We start from the raw sequence: 23,148 nt of genomic DNA on the forward strand, positions 1-23,148 counted from the left end.
ATTCGGTACATGGCTTATGAAGGAAACAGGATTTTTCTGGACGTTTGCCATCGTTTAGTGAAAACAAGAAATCAGTAACACTATGTTTCGAGATCTGCAATATGATCTCTTCTTCAGGCATCCTTTAAAATAAACGATTAACAAACAATAAGAAAAAATACCAATGGCAACACATATATATGTTTTTTAATTAGTGTTTATATAACAATTTGTATATAATTAATTTAAATAAAGGTTTCTTTTTTTTTTCAGAACAACTTGTCATACACGGTTGGATTTGTTTGTAGTTGTTCTACGATTTTTTCACAATCACAGGGAAACATGCCAACTTTGAAGATGTTGATGCTGACTGTGGGTGTCTCAGTGTGCAAAAGTTTCTTCATCATATTCGGCATGTTCCTTCTAGTATTTTTCTACGCCCTGGCAGGTTCTATCCTTTTTGGCACAGTCAAATATGGAGAAGGGATTGGAAGGTTAATCGAAAATAAACTTTTTACGTTTAATGTGTTTGAAATATATTTTGAATGATAGATAAACTTATGAAAAAATTATTTTAGTTTGAAGACAGTTGGTATACTATATTGTAATAACTGTGGTACTGTGTAGGAGGGCCAACTTTGGTTCACCGGTTACCGGTGTGGCCATGCTGTTTCCGTATAGTTACCGGGGAGGACTGGAACAAGATAATGCATGACTGTATGATACAACCCCCCAACTGCACCCCTGGCCAACAACTACTGGGAATCTGACTGCGGAAACTTCGTGGCCTCCCTCATCTACTTCTGCTCCTTTTATGTGATCATCACATACATTGTCCTCAATCTGCTTGTGGGTATGTGCACACTACCGAAGATTATGGATGTTAACAATCACCATTTGTTACAGCAACAGAAACATGACATTTTGAAAACTGGTATAAGGGCTCTTCTTTAAATTCAAATCTATAAGTTTAATCATGTGAGGAAGTAAAAACAATGCAAAAAGCATTTGTTGTAAAAATAAACAAAAGTTTCAGCAGTCGGAAAACAGTATAATCTTATTTTATTTGTCTATAAGGTATAAAACATTTTTTAATAACTTTATTTATACCAAACAAAAGTTTATGTATGATCTGTAATGTCATTTGATTACCTTTATGGTCATTATTGGTCAGCATTCATCATGACAGCTGTTTCAAAAGCAATCATTTTGTAAGTTTTTGCATCACCTGATGAAAAATCTCCGTCACTTAGGGTTGGTGCTAATTGTTTGGTGTGCATGGTGAAGTAATAAAAAAGTAGTATACTACTTTCTTTTGCTATAAAGCATAATTTGAAGTGTGATATCATATTGTTTAATATATATGTACATTTTTACTTCATTTAATGTAAACTATAGTTTGCTTTTTTAGTTGTGATACATACGCAGACAATATACAATGTACATAAACTATAATGTTTTTAATAATTAATAAAATATTTTAGTCCTAAAATTACCTGTAAAGTACTAATTTACTATTTCCTTGAGATTCCAGTAGATTTTAGAATAAGTAAATCAATTATAACTTTCTTGATACTAGTTGAAACGTTGATCAAAATAGGTACTTTTCGGATTTTATATTCTGAGTACTTTTTGTGGTTGAAAAATTACAAAAATTACAAAAAATATATATATATATATATATATATATATTTGTTTTTAGCAGAAGATTACTACAAAATGCATGTTATAATATGGTTATTTTGAAAATTTGAATCATCTGCTCAAGGACTACTTTTTTAGCACTTTTTTGAGCTAAACACAACTAATGTTTAGTCACAGCTTTTTAGGTTTTACAACTAGTAAAAATTCAGACAGTCATATTAACTTGTCCTCTTTGATTTCTATATAAAAAATAAGTTATATAAGCAATATACATGATTTTTTTTATTCTTACAGATGCTTTAAATAAATCCAAAAGTGTTGGTCATTTTCAAGTTTTTCAATTACAATGAACATGGTAAAAACTATTATGTTCATTTACAAAAACAAAATGCTACTATAAAAACAAATCAATTTCAAAACTGATGTAATATTTTGAAATCAATTAGAATACTTTTAAATTATTTCTTACATATGATTTTGGCATTTGAAAATGGGTATATTTTCCTCAATTTAAACTGGAACTAATAAATATTTAGAAGTTCAGTATTTTTTTTTTTTTTTTACCAGATTCATAATCAGTGAATGAAGAAACACTTTATGGTTTCAGTATAGTATGAGCAGTTTATAAACAATTTAGTAAACCTCTACACAAAGGCAAAAATCAGGCTGCCTTTCAGGAAATCCTGACTGCCACTTCTAGGATTAAGACCCAAATAAGTTGAGACTTACCTTCTGTATTGCTTGCATCATGTGTTGCAATGGTATGTCTGTACAGTGTTTTGGTTTGGTTATTGCTTCTTGTAACTTTGGTATTCAGTTTAATATTAATAATTTATACATGGATTATTAATTATTTCTTTGCAAATCCCAAAAGTATCTACCATTGGTACTGTAATTATCTTCACTTCATTGTTGTTACAGCTATCATTATGGAGAATTTTTCTCTTTTCTACTCAAATGAAGAAGATGCTTTGCTCTCTTACGCAGATATTCGAAATTTCCAAAATACTTGGAATGTAGTCGACATTCACCAGAGAGGTGTGATTCCAGTTAGAAGGGTGAGTTTGATGGTGTTTCTATCTTAATAATTATTGGATGTTACTAATAAATTAATACACCTTATGCATCAGAGAAATCCTTTAGAAACAGCATACTAAACATTACAAAGATAAGTTATTGTAGTTGGAAGATATTTCCGTTGTTATAAATTATTATAAATTTGAATGACTAAATAAAAAGTCCAATGTGTTGGAACTCTGAATACTTACTTAGTTCCTAATAAACCATTTTATTTATTAGACCTGGGGTTAGAAATCATGAATATCCTTGTAACATTTCATGGCATATATTGTTCCTGCATTTTCTGAAATTTTCATTAGATTCAATGGCTGTTGAGTGGAAGCCTCGAATTGATGTATACATCCATTTGTAATTGAGATCTATCAAATCACAAAAATTATTGTAAACTTTAGTACTTTTTTGAACATTTAAAAGGCGGAACCATGCACTGAAGAAAGAAGTATCTTCGTGGTGAGCAACTATAAGATAACATGCATGTCTATGCAAAATGTTGAGTTATTTGGTTCATAAATTTCTGATATTTACTAGTTTCTGGGGGACATCTTCTAAGCCACTGGGATGGTGTCCTGATGACAATCACATTTCATGATATTAGATTCAGAAAATAATAGATCATGTATTATAGTTAGTATGTACGTATAAGTTAATAGATCTAAAGATAATAATATAATGCTTTGGTACAAAATATTCCTCTAAATAACCATATTTGGTTTTAAAAGCAGAAAATGGCATTATCCATATTTTGACGGTTAAGCTGCAAGATATAAAAATTTGGTTTATTCTGCCAAATTAACATACAATATTGCATTAGCTATATATATATATATATATATATATATATATATATATATATATATATATATCGTATGGGGGACAAAGGCAGCTATCCATAAATAAATAAATTAAAAATTACAATTATTAAAAAGTACGTAAGAACAAAGTTCTTGAGTCATAAATTAAAAAATAATATTAAAATCTCCCGTCACAAAGCTAAATCCAAATTACTGAGCCAGTTTAGAGACCCATCCTCTAAACCAACTCAGACCAGCCAGACCACCCAGAAAACAATCGCAAAGGCAGTCGTTTACAATGTGCTCAATTGTCTGAGAGTTTGCGCCACAATCACACGTCTGGTCGTCAGTAATACCCCACTTGAATTTTCCAGTGATTGCTTCTCCCAACCCCAGTTCGAAAACGATTCAATAAAACCCATTCCTTTCGAGGAATTTCCAAGCCCACCCGCTGCTTTCGTAGGATCGGATATCAAGAACTTGTTCCGTCCATCGAATGATTCCCAGGATGACGCCCAGTTAGCATTAGGCGTAAAGTTCTCCCTCTATCAAACTGGGATGCTGTTCGTAGTGATGGCTTGCGTGATTTGAGCCGGCTATCTTGCTGAGGAAGGTCGCGCGTAACGGGCAATTCGGGATTGGACACGATCTTATTGAACTCTCTCAGAAGAGCCCTCTTTGCGTCTAATCTCAGGTGGTGCTATATTGCTCAGCACTGGGAGCCAAGGTGTTGGTGTTGCCATGAGAGTTCCAGTAATTGTCCTCATGGCCCTATTAAGAACGACATCGACCTCTCGCACATGTGCACTATTAAGCCACACACAGGAGCACAATATTCAGCAGCGGAGTACACAAGGGACAAAGAAGTGGTACGCAGAGTACTTTAGCGTTTGGCTCCCCAAGTTGATCCAGCAAGATGCTGTTACTATATTAGCCCTTGTTTTCAGCTTTGCTGCTGTCTTTTGAAGGTGACTTTTAAAAGTGAGAGATCGGTCTAAGGTAACTCCCAGATACTGCGGATGTTCATTATGTTTCAATTTGACACCATCAAGAGTTATATTTAACTTGTAGTTCGCCTGTCTGTTATTTAGGTTGGAAACATGATACTTCAGTTTTATTAGGATTTGGATTTAGCTTCCAGGCTCTAAAATAATCTGCGAGGACTGAAAGATCATCAGTGAGTGCCTGTTCTGTTTTCTTTATGTCATTATGTTGGTATGCTAAGGCAATATCATCCGCATAAATAAACTTTCTGGATAACGTTGTTGGGATGTCGGCAGAGTACACGTTGAACAACAAAGGAGCAAGTAACTGAGCCCTGTGGAAGGCCGTTTTTAAGTTGCCTGAAAGAACTTTCCTCACGGCCAAGGCATACTTTTATAAAGCCTGTCGCTGCTAATCATTGAATTAAGAAGCCGCAGAAGGAAAGGGCAAGGAATTAGATTATAGAGCTTTACTAAAAGGCCTTTTCTCCAGACAGTGTCGTAAGCTGCAGTAAGGTCTATAAAGGCTGGTAGAGGTTTTTGCTCTCCTTTCAAAACCATTCTCAATAAAAGTTGTTAGCGCAAGCACCTGGTCACAGCAGTTACGACCAGGTCTAAAGCCAGCTTGATCTATAGGAATGCTGGCATTGAGAATGGGAAATATTCTATTATAGATCAACCTCTCCAGCAGCTTATAACACACACTCAACAGGGCTATGGGCCTATAGCTCTCAATACGCTCTGGGTCTTTGTTGGGCTTCAAAACTGCGATTATTTTAGATCTTTTAAATGCTGCAGGCAGGTTACCTGTAGCCAGTTATTTCGTTGAACACTGTAAGAAGCCAGTATTTAACTTTGATTCCTGAGTACTTTTTAGGAATTCTGGGAAGACATTATCGATACCGGCTGCCTTCCCAAACTGACAGAGCGGAGATGGCCACTTCAATTTCATCAAGTTCAAATGCTCTCGATATTTCCAACGGAGCTTGCCGACTGCTTTTAAATTCGTTTAACTTGTAGTTAACCAGCTTGTCAGATGGGTGGCGAACTGACTTGGACAAAGCAACAATACGCTTTGCTATTGCACAGGGTTTCGGATGTGACAAAGAAACTGTTCGTCGAAGGCTTGCCGGTGGAGAGCTTTCTCAAGAGGGACCAAGCTTTACGGCTACTATGGGTGAAGTTAAGGTTTTCCATTGTGTGTGTACCACTTTTCTCTTCTTGCTTTGTCAAGAGATTGTAGCAGCCGATCAGCTGTTTCTGTGTTCCCGGTGTCATTGAACTCACTGTAAAGGTCCTCACACTCTTGACTCCAACCTGGCACATAGCTCTTTCGAAATCCTCGTGGAATGCACAGTTTAGCAGTAGCCAGGACTAGCTTTGTGAACCGGTCATAGTTTTCTTATCGTGGGAGGGATGAACCTGATGCCATCATCAAGTCTAGATGTAAAGGCTTTCCAATCAGCTTTGTTAAAATTCCAGCGACAGGCCCGAGGGAAGGATCTTACAAGAGGAATCTTGATTCCGACTGAAATAAGCACAGGCCTATGCTGAGAATGAGGAAAGGCACCAAGAACTTTCCTCCCAACTGCTAAAGGCTTAAGAGAGCGGGCACAAGAGCAAAAACATAGGTCTGGAGTATAACCACGACGCCAGCGGGCTGAATAAAAAGTGTGGGCGTCTTTGGCATCATGTATTAATATTAAGTTGTTATTTTCAGCCCAACTAGTTAAACTCGTACCATTGTCGTCATCCGATGAGTATCCCCACGAGCTGTGATGACTGTTAAAGTCCCCAATGTAAAGGACGGGGTGTCCAAATATGGGAAGTACTGTGTCAGACCATTGTCTATTAGGTGGTTTGTAGACATTTACTATAGTTGTTTCTGACACTTTCACCACCAGTACAAAAATATCGTCATCACAGCTCTTGTAAATCGGGGACACATCATCGATGCCCTGCCTAACATAAGTTGCCACTCCGTATTTTCTGTGGCCAATGGCTTCTACAAGTGTATATCCAGGGATATTGCCTCTTGCACAGGTGTTAGAATTCTCAATGTGAGTCTCCTGGAGTGCTAGGACATCGACTTGTTCTTTATCATAATTTTGCTTAGGCACTCACATTTAGATCTGCTCAGACCCTCGGCGTTAAAATAACATATATTTAAAAGAGAGCCAATATTTAAAAAATCAGTATTTGTTTGGCCCTGAGAAGGACCGTTTGTTTGGTCTTCGATAGCTGCCATAACTGGGAGATCACAAGAGTGACGGTCCAGCTACCAAAAATTGCTGTTCGTTTAGCGTTACCCAGGAGCACGTGTAGCAAGCTACGGACGCGAACAACTTCACCCCCCTCACTGGTATTGCATTAGCTAATTCAATACCAATGATTAACACAGTGACTGTGGTAAATGCACCTCACAAACTACTACGATTGTCCTGAAATTGGTACTTGATTCATATCACAGTGAAGGTTTTAAAATAGTATAAAAAACAAAGTTCTTTTGAATATAAATAATTTATATTATTGTACATATCCTACAATGATAGTCCTGACTATGCCAGTTACCTTTTTGATTTTATTCTTTCATACAATATTTAAAATGTCATAGTATTCCGGAGTAAATACCATTAAGTATGAAGAATATCATTATAATGGAGAGAGTTTAAAAATTACTCAAAAGTATGTTTTTAAAATATACACTTTTGCAGTTAGACACTAAGAAAAAGAACAGGAAAGAAGAAAATTTACTATAATTAACCAATACCAATAATATTTTTAATTTTGTTAATTATTATTGTAACTATATCACTTAAAAATGAATTTTAAAACTTATGTCCAAACAAATATGCATTAAAGGTAAGATTTATCTTGAGACTGCTACAAGGGAGACTTGAAGTGGACCCACAGAAGGACAGGCTGCTCTTCAAACACATGTGCTACGAGCTGGAGCGGTTACACAATGGAGAAGATGTCACTTTTCATGATGTCCTCAAGTAAGTGGTTACTACCATCAATTCTAACATATAAAGTCATAAACTCTTCTTTTAAAATGTGTATGGTCGTGAGTCATGAATTGACTTTACAGAAGTAAAAATAAATCACGAAATCCTGCTTTAAAATTTTAAACTAAACTCAAGAGTTCCTTTAATTTAACAAAGTTATTTGTAAATTAAACATAATGCATTGGTTCAGCTGTTAATAAATAAATGAACCACACAGTACTTTTAAATGTAATCATAATCAATGCCATGGTATTAAATATAATGCTTACAAGGATGTTGCAATTATGTAAAGTGTTTGTAAAGTAAATCCAGCACTACTCGGAAGATGGGTTTGGAGATTAGTGTTTGGGATTATTGGCTGCAATGGTCCAATGTCAGCTGATATTTAAACTGATTCTTTATTGATATGTTGGCAAATGACTTTGAAAAGGTCCAGTCCACACCTAATTGAGAAAAAAATGAAATTTTCCATATAATGTCTATGGCCCTTAGCTATTATCTCTTATATATGTAATATTGTAGGATTCTTTAAATGTATATTAGTCTAATTATTTACCATAACTAGCAGTTACCTGCAGCTTTGCATGCAATTTTTGTAGGTTTGGAATTATATTTCCAACACCAAAGTCAAGGAATATTGGAGTTGTTCTAATGCAAATTAGTAAATCCGTATCATCAACTAACTCTTTCTACATATCCCATCTTCTATTTAGAAATCTTTGTCGATATTGTCCTGATCACCACATTTTCAATTCACCATCGGTATTTACTTGTAAAAAACGTTCAAATGAATAGTTGTCTCTTATCAGTATTGACGAAACTGAATCAATTATTACGGCTGAATACAGACGGGACTACTTCTAACATTGGCCCTCCCCTCCTTATCTAACCTGTTATTCCACTACTGACAATAATTATGAATGGTTTTATGGTAGCTCAGTATAATTTATCTCTAAAGAGATACTTTACTGCTTCACTTTAATCCTCTCAACCAACCACTGTGTATAAGTTAATACTTTGTGTTTCTTCTTGATTCTGGAAAATACACCATTCTAGATATTAATACTTTCAATTATTTGCTTAGATTGACATTATTACAATATATCATGAAGTGTGTGTGTGTTTGTGTGGGCGCGCACGTGACGAGCGCACCACGTAGTTCGCATGATTTATATTTAATAAAGACAACAAATTACAATCCGTCCACGATTTCATGGCAGCAACTCGAGCCTACGCACAGGCTTTCTACAGGCATGTACAGCCATGTAGGCTTATTTCCTAGGTCACTAATATTTTTTATTATTACCTAATGAGTTCAACTTCTTAAAATAAATTAACTGCTACTACTAACGAATGTACAACTAGTTATATGAATAGATTCCTTAATCGTATGTTAATGTTTGTGTACTTATAATTACTGCTTAATTTTTACATTGTTACACTTTGTTTATGTTTTAAGGAGTTTTAATTTTAGTTTTTACACTATTTCATGTACCAAAATTGGAAATAAATTATGATTCAATTCAATTTTTAAGTTTGCTTTCTTACAATAACAAAGAAAATATGTTTAAAAGGGTATATTTATGGCCATTGTAATTTACTCGTCTTAGTATTTTTTCTTCCATAGATGATTTTACCTTGTTTCCTGCCGACTGCTTCAAAAGGCAGTCTTCAGAGCCAAATTCTGACAATCTTATGTTTTAGTACATTTTATAAGGTAGAGTAGCTGAGTATTTACCTAATCGCTGAAATCTAAAAACACAAAGAAAAGTAATGATTTTACACCATAGAGAATGTAAACAAATTGAAAATAATAAACAATGTTTACACAGAACAGTTGATAACATTTGACATATTTCATAACTGTAGAGACCAAGATGGGTTATTTGCTAATTTAAACCAGTTGGGCATAGCCCGAAGGGATTTTCGAAATAAAAATAGGCCTTTATTCATTCAAGGAACCGTAAAAATGTCGATGTAAAGTTTCAGAACGATCAGTTGGATAACTTACATGTGAATACAAAATAAAACAAACAAACAAAGGTACTTTCACATTTATAATATTATTAGAATGGATTCAGCAGTGGATCTTTGCATATAATCTTATTCATTTTATTGCACACAAGCATTTATTCTATCAAGAAATGTTCATTTCTGATTGATGATTACCTGTCCAGTATGATCTACTTTGTGTGCAGCCAAAACTGATGTCACTGGGCAATCTAGTGAATATCTAGGGGAAATTCAAATGTTAAGATACTGTGAGTGAAGATGGCTTGATTGCCAAGGCTAGTTCACTATGGAAGATGATGGTAGGAATGGGTGAGCTTCCACCCACAGCTCTGAAGCCTAAACGTGGGCTTAGTCAGCCTTCCAAGGTAGAAATGACTGATGCCAATATTAACCCCATGATGCCCTTCATGGATTCTGTTCCATGGAAAATTAGCAGGAAGCAGGCCTAATCCTGCCCCTTAACTAACCTAAATATTTTTTACTGTAGAAGAGACCCTTTTAGGTTTAACTGCTTGAAGGTTTTCATCGTCTTGCCAGCAAAACATGAACATTCTTCATTCATATTCACCTTAAAATATGTGCATGTTTTATTCTGGTAATATGTATATTCTTGAGTCTTTTATTAATACTGGGTAGTATATTGGGTGATGCTGAATAATATTTTAAAACTGCATTAGTTATTGATCTGAGCAAGTTATTTTAAAAATATTTGTTCATACTAATTTAAAAATAAAAATAAAAATGTTTTTGAAGAAGTCATTTTTGAAAGTTTCGTCACAGTTTGATTTTGAATTTGTAAATTTAAGTAGTCAAGTTAGTTGTTTTAGTTTGTTGTTGGTTAGTTGACCAATACATTTAATAAAAATTATAAAATGGTAACTTTTATTTATTTTTTGAACTGTTTTACTATGTGTTGAAAAACTGTTTGAATTACTACTATTCAAATTACAGTATGCTGTCATATCGTTCTGTGGATATTCGGAAAGCTTTACAACTAGAAGAACTGCTTGCCAGAGAGGAGTTTGAGTACATAATTGAAGAAGAAGTGGCCAAACAAACCATAAGAACCTGGCTTGAAGGTTGCTTGAAAAAAATAAGAGCTGTCAGTGTAAGTTATTTGGAAATGTCTTAAAGTAGATCTGATAAATGCAAGTAATATTGATTTTGGTTGTTAAAATTCACCAGAGATTTCAAAAATTGTGTAATGAAATAGTAGAATATATATATATTGATTTATTAAAAAGTGGTCAGAATACTTTGGAAATAGTAAAATTAAGGTTCTTGGTTAATATAATAATTATACGACTCAGAGTGATTATTTTTTAACATCTACTTATAACATACTTAATACAGTTATAGTATTAACATTACCAACCAGCACCCAATACTATTTATACACAACCACATTCCAGCAACTCCAGTTTTTGTTTGTGTTGACAAACAAAGTACAACGAAGACTTGTACTTGTCAGTGTATTGACTAGTAAAATAAGTAAATTTTGTTCATCATATACGAAGGGGTACCCAAAAGTAACCGGAATTGTATTGCTGGCAGCCGGCAGCGTGTAGTACACATTCCTGCCGCTAGGCATGTGTCGCGCAACCCATTACGAGCTCAGTGACCCCAGTTCCGTTGTCCTAGTGCATTCTGTTCGTTCGTAGTGACTGTTTTCACTAACCCTGTTTTGTTCTTGTTTCGTTTTTTGTCATGGCAAGTTTAAGTGAACAACGTGCAGCTGTGAAATTTTGTTTTTTACTTGGTAAAAATGCTGCAGAAACTATTTTAATGTTGAATACAGCTTACAAAGATGATGCTATGGGGAAAACTCAGGTCTACGAGTGGTTCGCTCGATTTAAAAATGGCGACATGTCGATTGAAGACAAACCTCGTTCTGGATGTCCATCAACCTCTCGAACGGACGAAAATGTTGAGAAAATTCGTGAACTTGTGCTCACCGACCGTCGACAGACAATTAAGGAACTATCAGAGAGTAGTGGGTTAACTTTTAGCTCGGTTCAGCGAATTTTAACAGGAGATTTAGGACTGAAAAGGGTTGCTGCCAAATTTGTTCCTCGACTTCTGACTGACCATCAAAAGGCACATCGAGTTGAAACTTGCCACCTTCTGAAAGAACATCTCGAAAATGATCCCGATTTTCTGGAAAAGGTAATTACTGGTGATGAGTCATGGTGCTATGGTTATGACCAAGAAACGAAGCAACAGTCAAGCCAATGGAAGTCGCCATCTTCACCTCGTCCAAAAAAATGTCGGCAAGTCAAATCAAACATCAAAACCATGTTGATTTGCTTTTTTGATGCTAAAGGCATTGTTCATTCTGAGTTTGTTCCTCCAGGTCAGACTGTCAACAAAACATTTTATTTGGAGATTTTAAGAAGATTGCGCAACAGTGTTCGCCAGAAAAGACCCGATTTGTGGCAGACTGGAGACTGGTTCTTCCACCACGACAACGCACCGGCACACACAGCCATCTCAGTTAGGCAGTTTTTAGCCAAAAACGGCATGGTTCCGCTGCCCAACGCACCTTACTTGCCTGACCTCGCTCCATGCGACTTTTTTTTATTTCCACACATGAAAAAGAGGCTTGAAAGGTCAATGATTTGACAGCGTTGAAGAGGTTAAGAAAAAAACGAAGCTCGAGCTTGCAGCCATTTCTAAAGATGACTACAAAAAATGTTTTGATCAATGGAAATACCGTTGGGACAAGTGTATTAGTTGTAATGGAGATTATTTTGAAGGAGATAAGGTCGTATTGTAAACAATTTGATAATATATATTTTTTATAAAATAATTCCGGTTTTTTTTGGGTACCCCCTCGTAATAAGTTTTATGAATTTTTCATTATAATATTTGTTTTAGATTCTCTATTTCTAATTTTTTCTTTAGGAAGTCTGATTTTTTTTAATGCAGGCCACCAAAAGCTTAAGCATATATATATATCTGGTGTGTATCATGATAACGATATCTCTTTTATTTGACTATGTATTTGTGTTTTCTTTTTTTTAATCTTATTTAAACCTCAGCGTCAGCTATGCCAGCTTCAAAGTGCACTGGTTTTTATTTTCAAAGTACAAAGTACATGATTGGACCTCTTCAGGATTTGAACTTGTGATCTCTCGGTTAGAGAGCCGAGACTATAACTATTAGTCTACGGAGTAGGACTAATGTATTTGTAAATCAAGTATATTTGTTTAGAATGTGTTATTTTACTAAATAGAGAATTGCAAATTTAATCCACAACAACTTGAAACAAAGAATATTTCTAAATAATTTTATAACAAAATTTCAGAAGCAGCAAAATAGTTTAATCGCTGGACTGAGAGCCACCAATGAGCTGATCGCTGGGCCCATGCAGGACCATCCTGAGGAGAAGACTAAGGATACCAGCATAGACCGGGAAAGCGAGGGAGACGCCAAGGTGAGCCATCATTCACCTGCTTCTGCATTCATGCACAAGTACAGAAATTATTCATTCATTCATTCTTCACAACTACTGGTCTTGTATATTGTTTTGTACACTTAAATCTGTTCCTTTTACTGATATATTTTGAAACAGAAGTGATTACTGTCATTAACAGTCTGAAGCAGTGAAAGAGTAAATTTCATAGTGAATCAAATATATGAGTCGACCAATTCCAAAACTCACTAACCTCCACTTTCCTAAATTTTACAGGATGAGCAAAAAACTATAGTGGTTAAAGTATAACACTCAAAGTAATTATTTTATTGTTATGAATAATAAATCCTACTACTAATTGGTTTAAACAGTAAGAAATTAAATGTATTTCTTTTGTTGAACTAGAAAAACAACAGTTAAATATTGGAGTTAGGAGAGTTTTGGAAATGGAGATTGGTATTAGACAGTTTTGTTGCAGTACGGTTTTGATTTAGGTAGTTTTGTTGCAACATTGTGTTTTTAGGGCAACAAGGTTGGGTTAAAAAATATTATATAAAACTTGTAATAATGAAAAAATATGTATTTAAATTAAACAATTTTGTATGCAATTAAACTTAAATACATTTTGTTGTTTTAAATTCATTTTTTTACAATGCAAAGTTGCCCTCTAAGATTAAAACTTCATCCTCCATTGGATCTTCATGTTCATTAGGATCATCTTGATTAAGTTCCTGGTTTTCCCCATCATTGGTAGTAAATAGATCAGCGTAGTACCTAAGAAACTCCAGTTGATCCCATTGTTCCCCATAATGTTTTCGTAGTAGTGTTTTTACATCCTTAACTTTTGCAGGATTAACCTGAACAGAATTTGGTTTCATCTGGGGGTTTATGTTTCTCAGACTACAGCCTTTCTTGGCTATTCCTCTGGACGCTCCTATATCGTTTTTATAGGCTACCTCACCCCTTACTAATCCATTTCCTTTTTTTGCCTCTTGTTAATATGAATCGTTTACAAGTGGAAAACTTAAAGTGCCATTGACACTGGCTTCTTTACTGTTGATCTGCATACTTCCATCCAGTTTTCAACATCAAAGTCCAAACCTAATCTATTTGACCGTTCCACTTTCTCTAAAAAATGTCAAAGTATGTGTTTGGATGGGTGATGCTTTCAACCTTTTCTGACTTTTCTCTCTATTACCCCAAAAACTCTATCGGGTGGGATGTAAGAATGTCCTGGGAACCGGATAGTGAATTACAAATTGTCTTAATGTGCTGAGGTGCTTTAGTCAATAACCAGTTTAGTAAAGCTGTAATAAGAATGGTATTTTTATTTTGTCCTCCAGCACCATCTGCAAACAATCTAATTGTATGTACATTTTTCTGGATAGAGACTGTTTCTGATAATCGATGGCGAACACAAGAAGCTATTTCGCTTGAACCTTTCGCACCTTCCATTTCAGTCCAAGCATAAATGAAAGTGTTTTTCAACTGTCTGCTTTGACATAGAAGAACCGAGACACATTGTAAAAAATTATATACATAAAACTGTCGTAAAAGAAATAAGCAGCTTGATCAGTCAACTTAGGAAAAATTAGATTTTTTTGGCAGTCGAATGAAAACGTGATTGTCCCAGCCTCTTCAGATTGCAATAGCTCAAAAAACATCTTACCTCTTTTTTTGTGAACTTGTAATTCTATTTTCAGTTTCCCCACTTTTCTTCAAAATCTACCACAGATAGAATCTTCTCTTTCAGCTTAAGACATTGAGAACACTGGTCTGTTGCTGGTGACCCAAACCCTACATTATAATTCTCTACAAATATTTTCCTAAAGTACTCATACTTGACTTTAAAACTCATTTTCAGTAGTGTTGTTGTACGATTTCCACAGACTAGAGATACTTAAATGACTTGCTAGGTACTGCCGTTCTGGATTTCCCTCGGCAATAATGTGACTCCTACAGGTTGTAGAGCCTCAATAAAGGTTTTTACTTTGGATAGTTTTTCCTCAGACTTTTTAGAACGATGGTCTCCACCTCGAAGTTCTTTTGGCGATTCGCCAGTTTGAAACACAAAGACGGCAACAATCTTTGTACTCTAAATTTTGAAATATTTAAAATATCTAAAAAAGCCTTTTGGCCAAACTTTTACCAATTCACTTCCTCCTTCATTGCGGTATGATGGTATGAAATATTCATAGCCATACCTCTTTCAGAAGAATGAGGACCTTGAAGACCCGATGTCTTTTTGGAACTTTTCCTTTGGCGTACCTCAGTATAAATGATCTTGGTCAATTTTAATTGCAAGATTTGTTAGTAGAACCCCCTGATGAAAACGTCTTATGTCCTGCATATTAAGACGGGAATAACAGTCATAACACAGTGCTTGGATCCGTTAGCTCTTTCACGATGTCCACCAAGTTGGAATATTTGGGAATCTTTGAGCGGAGTGTCTGAAACAAATCATATTCCGTAAGCTAATTAAATAACCAGTATTTAAAACAGAAATAAAATACAAGCCGATATCATAAAAAACAATCAATGCTGTGAAAATGTTAGTGTACAGTTAAAGGGTTTTAGGTTATGTCATCATTGGATAAACATACAAATTTAATTATGTTGTCCTGTAATAAATATAGTTTAGCTTACCTCTTCTTTTTGTCCTTGGTTTTCTTCCAGTTATCACTCCTCTTCTTTTTCTCTTTCTCGTGGAATTGTCAGGCATTGGTTCAACATTACCGCTTTGTAAATAAGGTTACCTCTGGATCAGCATATTGTACAAAACAGAAATAACTAATGAAGTAAACAAAACAATTTCCCAAGATGCCACTGCTGTACAGTGTAGCCAATATATAAACACAAAAATAATAACTATTTTGAAGGAACTGCCCACTTTCTGTTTGAAGAATATGTTGTTGCCAATGACTATCATATGATTTAGGAATTAGTCAGTTTTGGTTGCAGTACATGCCTTGAAGTGTGCTAGTTGAAGCCTGGAGTTAGAGAGGTTTTGAAACAGTAATGGAGGAGAGGAAGATGACAATTAGCGAGTTTTATTTCAGTAAAGGGATTGGATATTTAGAGAGTTTTGTGGGTTGCAGTTGCAGTTTTTTACATTGATATTTCCATAAGAATTAGAGTTTTTTAAGTTTTGGAACAAGATCTTTTGCTACCTTATAAAAACTCCCCAAATACTGCCAAATACTATAAAAACCTCAATTTCAAAAATTTTGGAGTTAGTGAGTTTTGGAATTGGTCGACTCATATGTATTATAAAATTCAAATAGAAATAGTAATTTTTATACTTAAAAAGTATATCTGTAATATCTTGTGAATCTTCATCATAAAAATAGTAGAGCTGACAGGATTATGACTACGAACTGAAGGAGGGGGATAATATCTTGCTTACTATTACCAAATATCTATATTCTTTTCCAAAAGGGTTAACAGTGTCTTTAGACTATTGTTTGGAAAGGGGAAATGAAAGAAACCATGGTCAACAGGTTTTGGTGTGTATACAGTATCAATTCATATGATCAAAGGATTGAGTCTGTTTAATTTCAGAATTATTATTACGCACCTTATAATAAAATCAGTATGTTTTTCCACTTTTCCAGAATCCTGGAAGTTTATTGTTGTAATTCCTCTCTTCAAAATTAGTAATGCAATGTTAGGTTAACATTATCGCCCGATTTCTCTATTTCCAGCCCTTTCATAAGCTCTTGAGCAGATTCTTCCAAGTAAAATAATGCATCAACTTTATTGGTTAAGAAAACATTTTACCGGATTTACGTCCAGTTTTAGAAAGGGTATTAGCACTTACTTGGCTTTGCTTAATTTCATTGGTAGGTTAAATGTTATAGTGTGGCTTCCACTTGCCCTGCACCTCATAGATCATTCAGTTGATTCAGACATAAAATCTCTCCAAAAACTAAATCCAAAAAGCCTTTGAGGCTCAAGCATAAAACATTGGAGGAAAATGAGGACTTACTAAAACCAAGCGAAGTGTGAGAGTAGTCACAGCTCACATTTCGTATTCACGTTAAATGAAAGCTTGCCAATTTTTTAACACATCTAAATTGTTATAAGTCTTTTTAATCCCAGTGCATCTAAATCTGATCATAACATATACTGCAAAATAGAGACTGACATGTGCTGCTTTTGTTGTATAATACCTATTTTGTTGTCATGCTTTTAAAAGTTTTATTCGTTTTTCTTCATAGAAATTGTAACCATTAAATTGGACTTTTTCATCACTGGTTTTGTATTGAGTTCACTAAGACGCAGAGTTAACATCTGAAAGTCACCTTTCCTTATTCTTAAGTTGAAAGAATGTGTGGCTCAGGCAGTATGATTGTTTCTGTCGTCTGCTACAGGAAGTGGAAGGTCCGAGACACAGAGCTAAGAGTAAACAGATCCCCAGATCTGACAGTGTGGGTAGTGGGACAGGCAGAAAACTTCTGGTGCCAACACTGTCAGATCCAGCCACAAGACCAGACAAAGAACGGACAGCGAACAAGAAGAGAAACAATAGACCTCAAGGTAAGCTACATTTCTTATACAATATTGCTACTTACACATTCATTTGGTAGTATAATTTTGTATTGTTGTTAATAGTATAAATTCTTTTAATGTTTTAAGAGAAATGTTGCAGAGAACAAAGAAATGATCCAAGAGTTTCTGGATAGCATGTTGTCAGCCTATTGCATATTAAAACACGTCACAAGGTACTTCTGAGAAATATTTAGCATTTCTTGTACGTATATAATATATTAATGAATGATTCATGAAAACCTTAAAACATCTTGCAAGTTGATGAAGACAAAAGGATACAAGTTAAAAGTTTACAATAATTCAACTTAGTGTTTCCACAAAGTTGGAATGTACGAAAAGTCTTTAATAGTAACAATCCTACTAGTGGAAACTGCCTGATAATGAGTTGATTTTACTGTTTCTTTTGTGGCATCTGCTGAATTTTTTTTATGTGGGACTTGCCTGGTTTAACATTCATGCATGTATAGCATGCATTTCAACACATGTCATATACTACTGGATTCACAAAGAGTTGCTAATTTCAGTGACACCTTTGTTTTTCTTTATACAGCTGAATATTATAATTGTAAATGATTGAAGTCATTTATATTTCATCCTTTGCACAATTTTTGCTTTTTTAACTGTACAAATTATGTTGTGTACAAATCGCATAAAAATCTATTATATATTCTTAAAATATGTATTTAGAAACTTGGCCATCCTGGACATTTTTTGTTACTACAAAATCATTCTTTGTCAAAGCTTCATTGTATTTAAGTAAACAAAATTATTAAATGATACTTTATTTTATTTCTAGCATGTTTGCCAACATTAACATGTTAATAGTCCAGAACTTATTTTTACTTGGTTTATTTAATGTGTGTAGCTAAATCAAGCCAAAATAATTCAGGTACTAATAACCAAACATAAGTTGTGATCGGTTTGTAATCTTAGCAAGACATAAGTAATATGAAGAAAACTTAAACTGTTTAGTAACACCTTTAATTTTATTATTTTATTTTATACATTATCTTAACCCATTGGCCTACACATATTTTTACTATCAGCTCAACTGGAGTTATCCTATTATAAATGCTAAAAACGTAAGAGTTTTGTTATATGTTTATAAAAAATTTATTTTTCAAGTTATTTGGTTATATTTTATATCTTTTTGGATTAACATGACATGGGATTTAATAATAAATAGATAGTGATATATTTGGTCATAATTTAAAAATAATAATGCTGTACAAACTAAAAAAGTTTTGGAATTTTTTAAATTAAAATTTTTTTTGTTTACTCAAATAATATAAAATAAAATACCCCATTGTTGCTTTTATTTTATTTGAAATGTATTTCTCTACCTAGCAATACTAGAATATGTGTGTATATATATATATGCATAGTATATAGAATAAATGTTTTTTCTAAATACTGAAAATTCCAAGAATATTAATTTTTCACTTGTAGTACACTAATATTCTTATAGTAACTTATTATTCATTAAAATTTCAATTAATTGTAGTGTTGCAGTTTTCTTATGTGTTACAACAATATGAGTCTAATTTATACTAACATTTGGTTGAAAAAGGAGTTTAAAAAAAATTATTTAGATGGCGCTGTACTTGTCACGGAACGGTTCCGTGATATAAATTTTGAGCCCAGACTAGCTGTCACAGAACCGTTCTGTGATACAAGGCCAATGGGTTAATTCTAAATAAAAAATTTGTTATATAATTGTTTTTTTATTTGAAAGTAATAGTATATAGATAAAAACATTTATGTATGTGTATATGCACTTTGTGAAATTGTAATACATTAGATGTTTCTTTCAACAAACTAATTTAACCCATTTTCATACCGAGAGTTGGTAAGGGTTGGTTTGAAGAAAGTTGGTTTGTTGTCTTTATGTCTACAATGTAATAACCCGTCCTACAGGACCCCAACAAATATGGTCTCTATGTTCTCCCAATGAACTGAACTATCCCAAATTGATATTGATATTCCCAATAAACCTTATTGTTTGACATTAGTGACATAGTAAGTAGGTGCACAGTTAGTGCTAATAAATTGTGCAACTTTTCCAAAGTTAGAAAAAATAGTTAGATAGCAAAGTTGAAAAAATCAGGAAATTCAACATTTATACTTGCATACAAAAGTTATTTAGTTAATAACCAATTTGTGGCTAAGGAACTAATTTTTAGTTTTGTTTGATGTTTATATTTTGTTTAATAACTACTAATTTTACATCTCTTTGGATGATAGTATTTTTTCGGAAATGTCTCGATAAAAGATCTTGCACATTACACTCACTTAAGTAGCATCACCTTTAGCAACCAATCATAGAACCTAGCTCCTAATTAACAGAGGGGCTCCATTATCCCAAGATACTCAATATAGCATTCTATGAAGCTTTCCTTAATTTTCCAAAATAGTATAAATATAGTTACAATACTCATACAGTGGTGTGTTTGAAGAGGGCTGGAGATACCAGCCGCCCACAAGTAGAACACAAATCATTGTATAAATCTGTCACAACATGTTTTAGGTTCCAACAAGAACCTGCCTCACGTGACAGAAGGATCTGAAGCTAACCGTCTGTTGCTGCGAGATATATCACTGAACAAGACAAGTGCTCCAAAAGTGCCTAATGTAATGTTGGAGGTGTGTGACTGGTGGCATGAACAGATCGGCTACAACACTGATTCTAGTGATGAAGACACTCTGTGATTTTAGTACAATCACCGCAGCTGTCAATTTTACCTTTTCCTTAGACACTGAAAAATAGTAAAGCCTGAGTGAGTAATTTAGTATATGCTGACGGTTATGACCGCAAAGTGAAGTGATAGCAGAGTGAATTACAAAACTTACAGTTACATCAAATTTTAAATGCTTGTGTGAAAAATTTGTTATAAATGGGAATTCAAAAAGAACTTTTCATTCCAAAATTTAACTCTAAAATTCTAATCTTCATTTTTAGTTCTAATTAAGTTTGGATTGTTTGACAAGTATTGATGACGTATTTTATTTACAATGAGGCTAAATAATTTCTATTAGATTAAATCCTTTACTCTTTTAAAACATTGTTTTTAATATATGAATGTAAATTCATGAATAATAATTTTTGTAATTTATTTGCTTGTTCTACCACTTTACAAAAACTATATTCACCATTAAACTATGTAAAGAATGAAGACATTTTGAATTTAATTGAATCTTTGTGTAGTAATGTCAAAGCAATCCGCACAGTAAAATCCTACTGTTTACTGAAATGGTAAAATTTGTAAAAGAGAATTGATTAATGGACAGCTTTTAACTGACACTTTAAATCCAAACAGTTACATCAAATTCCAATTTATGAGTTCCAATACCTGTGTACTAGTTTATATGAAGAGTAGAGTGTTAAAATCAGTATCAGAATGCAGAACAAAATGTCAAACAATGGTAGTGGTGGCGTTCACAAATTGAGTCTGGAATGGAGAGGGTTTGATCCATGTGAAAATATATAGGTGACGTTTGGTTATTAAAATGATTGCAAAGCTAATCTTCATAATAGGCTTTTACTACATGAATTTTTTATGGCTCTTTTTCAAACCAATCCAAACCTTGGGGGAGGAACTGGCACCTGGCAGAGAACTACCTTATATAGTGTGGAAGACACTAAATAGAATGAGGGTAGAAATACCAAATTGCAAGACAAACTTGTGGAGATGAGATCTCCTGCCTAAGGATGAGAGCACTCTGTGCAGTGTGGTGCTGTCTAAGATGCTGGCCACCTGTTGGTTTGACCATGGCTGGGCCAGCTTTGCAACGTGAAAGAAGACCTTTTAGAGGCAAATGATAAAGCTGTCTTAGTGGCTAATTTTTGAAGACAGAAGATTAGATTCGGAAACGTAAAGCAAGTATGGCTGCATTTTCCATGAGGTAAATTTAAGAGATTGTAGTAAATATTCCTATGAGTGTGAGTTATATAAGTATACATTTAAGCTGCAATGTGTGAAATCCAAGCATTATATAGAATACCTAGGTATTCTATTAACTGGTAATTTTGAGCAAAGTATGAAATCAAGTAATTTTCGTACAGTTCTACATGCTTTGAATTGGTATTTTATAAAACGTCAAATGTTTTTCGGGTAAAATGTATTATTGTTAAACTGAAAATTAATGATTTATAATATAAGAGATTGTATAATAAACATGCTCTAATCTGCTAGAACTTAAACTAACCTAACTTAGTTTCACATATTACCAGTATCATTTAAATAGTATTTATCATAAACATTTCATAAAATTACAAGATTGCCTTAGATTAATACTATTGAAGCATTCTAATTGTCTGTCTGAAACTCGAAAATTGTGAGTTTTAAAATAGTTTTATGAATTAACTATTAAGTTTATGGACCTTGTTGACTTTAAAAAGATGTTTTATTTAGTTGTTATAGTAAGCAGCTTCAGTATTAATTCAGCTTGTAGAGTTGGCCTCAATAATTGTAATTTAATACACTTTTAGTTTACAAAATCATAGTTTTCCACTGATTTTTTAATTGATAGTTTGGTTTTAAAATTCTGTTACATAGTTAAACTGAAAAATATATGAACAATCTAAAAATACAAAATGTTATATGCATATGCGTGGTGTGTAGGTCAAAGACTTACACTAGCAATAGACAAGTTCAAAAGTTTGCCTGTAAACAAGACTCTTCAACTTGTAATACAAGTTATACTCAACCTTTACTCTGCTTATAAACTTCTAGCACAGGAGTGTCTAAGATAGTATTGGATTGAAAAAGGCCAAGAAAAGAGATAACTCTTTTTTAATTAAAGTATTAAATACAATAATTGAAATCTGTGAAATTGTTGTATAAAAATTATTTATTTTAGAACAGTTTAATTGCAAAATCCATTATCATAACTAACTCATCAGTGTGCATTGTAAATGTTTCACTACCAAATACCAATCTGCGTTCATTTTTTCCCAAGAGTATATTTTTATGTTGTGATTGATGTGTAAGCCATCTAGAAATACAAATTTAAGATCATTAAGTTTTTAATTAAGTAACCACTGCTTAGCTGTACCTTACATAGATTAGGGAAACAAATGTGATTAAATCAGTATTAAATTAATTGTTTGTACCTGCACAAATTGTTTACACAAGTTGATTTTGAAAGAGATATTTTTTGTAATAATGAGTCCACATGTATTCTAATGTTGTTGTTACTGTTAATGTTGTCCACACTGGAATAATTAAATAGTGTAAACAAGAATGAATCTGTGTCATTTATTTAAAAAGAAAACCCCTTAATAACATTCATGAAAACAAAATAAGTATCAAAATAAAAATAGAAGTAATGTTATAGTATATTTCTTATTGTATTCCACCTTTTTCTGCATTGTATATACTTTTCATAATGAGATGAAAAGAATACAGTACCTTATAAGATACAGGGTGTTTATAAATGAATATATCGGGGTTTTACCACCATAGTGTTTTTTTTTTTTCATTTAATTTGAAACTAGAATTCATTCATCAAATCAAAGATCAACCCAAACAGTTTTGTTTTTTTTTTTTTAATCTCATTTAAGCGTCAGCTATGCCGGCTTCGAAGTGCACTGGTTTTTTATTAAAGTACAAAGTACATGATTGGACCTCCCCGGGATTTGAACCCGTGATCTCTCGGTGAGAGAGCTGAGACTATAACCATTA

At 33.6% G+C, this 23,148-nt stretch overlaps 1 pseudogene; it reads left to right on the forward strand.

Annotated features, from left to right (window-relative positions):
* The first annotated feature begins 321 nt into the window (after positions 1 to 321).
* LOC124372277 lies at positions 322 to 22,378 on the forward strand (annotated as a pseudogene).
* The last annotated feature ends 770 nt before the right edge of the window (positions 22,379 to 23,148 follow it).

This window comes from Homalodisca vitripennis, unplaced genomic scaffold, assembly GCF_021130785.1.
Source record: "Homalodisca vitripennis isolate AUS2020 unplaced genomic scaffold, UT_GWSS_2.1 ScUCBcl_2819;HRSCAF=7927, whole genome shotgun sequence".
Lineage (NCBI taxonomy): Eukaryota > Metazoa > Arthropoda > Insecta > Hemiptera > Cicadellidae > Homalodisca > Homalodisca vitripennis.